The following is a 6000-nucleotide window of genomic DNA, read 5'->3' as shown; positions in this document are numbered from 1 at the left end:
TCCGCTACATTCATCTGTTCCAGCTTTAGTTACTAGTTACTTTAGTTACTAGTTACTTTAGTTACTCCACTACATTCATCTGTTACAGCTTTAGTTACTAGTTACTTTAGTTACTAGTTACTTTAGTTACTCCACTACATTCATCTGTTCCAGCTTTAGTTACTAGTTACTTTAGTTACTCCGCTACATTCATCTGTTCCAGCTTTAGTTACTAGTTACTTTAGTTACTAGTTACTTTAGTTACTCCGCTACATTCATCTGTTCCAGCTTTAGTTACTAGTTACTTTAGTTACTCCCCTACATTCATCTGTTCAGCTGTTAGTCTTTAGTTACTCCGCTACATTCATCTGTTCCAGCTTTAGTTACTAGTTACTTTAGTCACTAGTTACTTTAGTTACTCCACTACATTCATCTGTTCCAGCTTTAGTTACTAGTTACTTTAGTTACTAGTTACTTTAGTTACTCCACTACATTCATCTGTTCCAGCTTTAGTTACTAGTTACTTTAGTTACTCCACTACATTCATCTGTTCCAGCTTTAGTTACTAGTTACTTTAGTTACTAGTTACTTTAGTTACTCCGCTACATTCATCTGTTCCAGCTTTAGTTACTAGTTACTTTAGTTACTAGTTACTTTAGTTACTCCACTACATTCATCTGTTCCAGCTTTAGTTACTAGTTACTTTAGTTACTAGTTACTTTAGTTACTCCACTACATTCATCTGTTCCAGCTTTAGTTACTAGTTACTTTAGTTACTAGTTACTTTAGTTACTCCGCTACATTCATCTGTTCCAGCTTTAGTTACTTTAGTTACTCCGCTACATTCATCTGTTCCAGCTTTAGTTACTAGTTACTTTAGTTACTCCATTACATTCATCTGTTCCAGCTTTAGTTACTAGTTACTTTAGTTACTAGTTACTTTAGTTACTCCGCTACATTCATCTGTTCCAGCTTTAGTCACTAGTTACTTTAGTTACTCCACTACATTCATCTGTTACAGCTTTAGTTACTAGTTACTTTAGTTACTAGTTACTTTAGTTACTCCGCTACATTCATCTGTTCCAGCTTTAGTTACTAGTTACTTTAGTTACTCCGCTACATCCATCTGTTCCAGCTTTAGTTACTAGTTACTTTAGTTACTCCACTACATTCATCTGTTCCAGCTTTAGTTACTAGTTACTTTAGTTACTCCACTACATTCATCTGTTCCAGCTTTAGTTACTAGTTACTTTAGTTACTCCACTACATTCATCTGTTCCAGCTTTAGTTACTAGTTACTTTAGTTACTCCACTACATTCATCTGTTCCAGCTTTAGCTTTAGCTGTAGTTTATAACATCTGATGTTTTATTCTAAAGTAAACTAGCCAACAATATAACGGCTACAGGTCCAGCTGATGATAATCAGACCGTTAAACACACAACTGGTTGATCCTTTACACTTTACAATGGGAGGATTTTACTTCTAATACTTTAAGTACATTTAATACTTGATACTTACAGACCTTTACTTAAAGTGCTCATATTCTGCTCATTTTCAGCTTCATAATTGTATTTTAGAGGTTGTACCAGAATAGGTTTACATGGTTTAATTATCAAAAAACACCATATTTTTGTTGTACTGCTCATTGCTGCAGCTCCTCTTTTCACCCTGTGTTCAGGTCTCTGTTTTAGCTACAGAGTGAGACCTCTCACTGCTGGAACATCTTTGTTGGCAGTCGCACATGCTCAGTAGCTAGGTAAGGACTACACGCTCAGTAGCTAGGTAAGGACTACGTGCTCAGTAGCTAGGTAAGGACTACGTGCTCAGTAGCTAGGTAAGGACTACTAGCCAGTCAGGAGCAGAGTATGAGGACGTGCCCTGACAGTAGCTAGGTAAGGACTACTAGCCAGTCAGAAGCAGAGTATGAGGGCGTGTCCTGACAGTACCTAATTAGCATTTAGCAAAGAATCTCACATACCCCCTTGCAGTACTCCACGTACCTCCATTAGAGAGAAACACTGCTCTACGTGGACCAGAGAGCTCTTCCACAGCAGCAGTCAATGTGGCGCAAACAGCTATAAATACGTGGAACAGTGCTTTACTTTTCGTAGCGATACGTACAAATGGCTCCTGAGAACAGCCTGCAAAATCTGAAGTAAGAAGGAGACAACCTTGTTTTTTTTAGTGTTAAAGCGACGCAGCAAAGATCCAAATAAAGGATTTAGTTATATTACTACCCTAATGTATTGCTGACAGGTGTAAAAGCAGAAAAGCATTTGCTCTGGTGTTGATCTATCGGCGGAGGGGGGAGTTAACACACGATCGGTCACGGCAGCTGGTGACAGACAAACTGCCGCATGTGAAGCCTCGAATACATAAATAAGAACGGGAGACTCTTAAACCACGACTATCACAGTTCATCAAACTGAAAATCAGAAGTATGTCGGTGCTTGTACCAGGAGGAGCTAATGTGTTGGGTATCTAGAAAAGAAATGGATTAGTTTCTACATTTGTTTGAGCAGAAGCTCAGTTGGTTGTTGGGTTATTACAGGTGTTTGCAACATGGGTTTTTAGGGTTTTTGGGGGCAAAACGTTAACGTTTAGCAGAGTAATAATTGAGTGCTCCTGCTCCTCCTCCTCCTGCTGCTGCCGAGACTAAATCCATCCAGCCCCCTCTCAGAGAAATGATGAGAGGACGCGACCAGAATAGAAAGAACAGACGTCACCTAATGAAGTAATTATAGCGATGACAGACTCAAAGCAGAACTCTGCCACACTCAGTTCTTTTAAAGGGTAATTTTGGTAGTTTTTTAAACCTGGACCCTATTTCCCCATGCATCGGTGTCTATAAGTGACTAATGTGATCAAAAATCTTTGACATTAGTCTAGTATTGAGCGAGAACGCTGTAACCGGCATCCGTGAACTGGGCTGCGATGTAATCGTATAGAGAAAATGTGCATCGTCAGTTAGCGTCCACTAAATGTTCAGTTGTTGCTGCTGACAGACTCAGATTATTATTCTAAGTGTCTGACAACATTATGAAAGGATCCCTACAGAGATAGACCTTTTAGTTAAAGAGGAAGATCCTTTTAGTTTAACATGAAACAGCCCCGAAATCACCATCACCAAACTCCACCAGACTCCATGTAAATAATCAGGACTTTTAGCGTGTATAGAGCCAGCATATTTCCACCAGACTCCATGTAAATAATCAGGACTTTTAGCGTGTATAGAGCCAGCATATTTCCACCAGACTCCATGTAAATAATCAGGACTTTTAGCGTGTATAGAGCCAGCATATTTCCACCAGACCCCATGTAAATAATCAGGACTTTTAGCGTGTATAGAGCCAGCATATTTCCACCAGACTCCATGTAAATAATCAGGACTTTTAGCGTGTATAGAGCCAGCATATCTCCACCAGACTCCATGTAAATAATCAGGACTTTTAGCGTATAGAGCCACATATCTCCACCAGACTCCATGTAAATAATCAGGACTTCTAGCATAGAGCCAGCATATCTCCACCAGACTCCATGTAAATAATCAGGACTTTTAGCGTGTATAGAGCCAGCATATTTCCACCAGACTCCATGTAAATAATCAGGACTTTAGCGTGTATAGAGCCAGCATATTTCCACCAGACTCCATGTAAATAATCAGGACTTTAGCGTGTATAGAGCCAGCATATCTCCACACGTAAATGCATGAATTAAGGGTTTATTTCACCAAACCAGAGTGGTGATTGTTGGAACAGTGGAAAGACGAACTAAGACGGCTTTTGATAGTTTTATTTTGTTTCTGTCGACTTTGATTAAGTGTGTTATACGATGATAAAAGTACTGTTTATTTGATGTAACGTTACATTGCATCTCTGCATTTTGGCATCTCGTTATACAGCCTGTGTTTTGGGTCACTTGAAACTCCCACTAACTCTTTTAGAAAATAGGGTGACCATGTTAGGTTACTGTTTCAGTGTTCAATCCCCATTCAAGTTAGCGGAGCGCTATGTAGCCGGCCGGCGGAGGTATTTAGTGCGCCTGGGGCTACGGTTTTCCGTGTTGAACGACACGTTTCCTCGGAACAGTGTGCAACGGCTTCGAGATATGTTTTCTCTCGTTTGGTGGCTGTGTCCCAGGTGATACCCAATCAGGAGAGACCTGTCTGTGAACTAGTGGTAATAAAAAGGCAGAGCGCTTGCGCGCACAACAGGGTGTTCAACGCACCCACATTTCTGTTTTAAAAAACGTGTTGCTACGTTTTGTCGGTGCTGAATGTAGCCCAGATGTTTTGGGCCACACAGTGAAGAAGCAGCGCCGATCATCTGGGTCATTTTTTTTTACACTTTTTGGCTTCACGGGCCACTGACCAACTCTCATAAGAATGAACGGGGTTTTGCATCGCACGTTGTATTGAGATCTTATTATACATCCATGGTTCTAACCGCTAACAGGACTTTTTTACATGTTTACACATACATGTAGTTACTCTTCCACTATATTCAGGCACATAGGCAGTGAAATATGACCGATATAAATGCCCCAACTCTTCCAACACATCTAACAAACTCCACCATTAGGTTTGGACGAGCGTAGAGTAATCTAGCTCTTACTTTTGTTTTGTTCTGTAAGGTTCATTTGCTAAAGCAATATTGGCACGCACACGAGGACTAGTCATGCCATAGAGCCTCACGTGATTTAAAAAACCATCCTTCTACGTGTATGTTTTGTGCAGCTCATTCGGTATAAACAAAGTCCACATTTTACTTGGATTTACAGACATTATCCTCCTCGTGTGTTGGCAAAGATCTGTCAAAACTTCTCATTTCTATTTGGCATCACAGCCAATAAATCCACGAATCACAGAGACCCTGATTCACACAGGACAGAAGAATCACAACCTCTGCGTTTGTGGAAATAAGGTAGGTCAGTTAAAAAACAGCGACGAAAACGGAAGAAGATGGTAGAAAGAAGGAAGGAAGTAAGGCAACATTAGGACGACAAAAGTGACTTTTTTTTTTAAAGCGACTGAAAAAAGCATCAAAAACTTCTTAAAAAGCATCAAAAACTTCTAAAAAGCATCAAAAACTTCTTAAAAAGCATCAATAACTTCTAAAAAGCAACAAAAACCGAAAAAGCAACAAAAACTTCAAAAAAAATTCGAAAAAGCATCAAAAACTTCTTAAAAACTTCTTAAAAAGCAACAAAAAAAGTCTAAAAAAAATTTCTAAAAAAGCAACAAAAACTTCTAAAAAAGCAACAAAAACTTCTAAAAAATTTCTAAAAAGCAACAAAAACTTCTAAAAAACAAAAACTTCTAAAAAGCATCAAAAACTTCTTAAAAAGAAACAAAAACTTCTAAAAAACTTCTATAAAGCAACAAAAATTTCTAAAAAGCAACAAAAACTTCTTAAAAAGCAACAAAAACTTCTAAAAAATTTCTAAAAAGCAACAAAAACTTCTTAAAAAGCAACAAAAACTTCTAAAAAACTTCTAAAAAAGCAACAAAAACTTCTAAAAAAGCAACAAAAACTTCTAAAAAATTTCTAAAAAGCAACAAAAACTTCTAAAAAGCAACAAAAACTTCTTAAAAAGCATCAAAAACTTCTAAAAAAGCAACAAAAACTTCTAAAAAATTTCTAAAAAGCAACAAAAACTTCTAAAAAGCAACAAAAACTTCTTAAAAAGCGTCAAAAACTTCTAAAAGGCAACAAAAACTTCCAAAAAAAGCATCAAAAACTTCTTAAAAAGCATCAAAAACTTTGAAATAGCGGGAGAAAAAAATCAAAAAAGCAACAAACTTGTAGAAAGACAGCAGAAAGAAGGAAGGCAACATTAGGGCCAAAGACTACGACAGCGGGGGAATGTTTACTAGCAACAGTGTGATAGTATGATCATATGATAGAAGGACTCCTCAGGATTAAGCCCACCGGCGGCCTCTGCAAGTATAACAAATGACTACAGGGCCCCGGGTAACAGCCGTCCCGTACGAATAGGGCTCATGTCAACACCAAAACAA

This window comes from Sander vitreus, chromosome 8 (genome assembly GCF_031162955.1).
Source record: "Sander vitreus isolate 19-12246 chromosome 8, sanVit1, whole genome shotgun sequence".
Taxonomy (NCBI): Eukaryota; Metazoa; Chordata; class Actinopteri; order Perciformes; family Percidae; genus Sander; species Sander vitreus.
The sequence above is the reverse complement of the archived record's forward strand: the minus strand, read 5'-3'. Positions refer to the sequence as shown.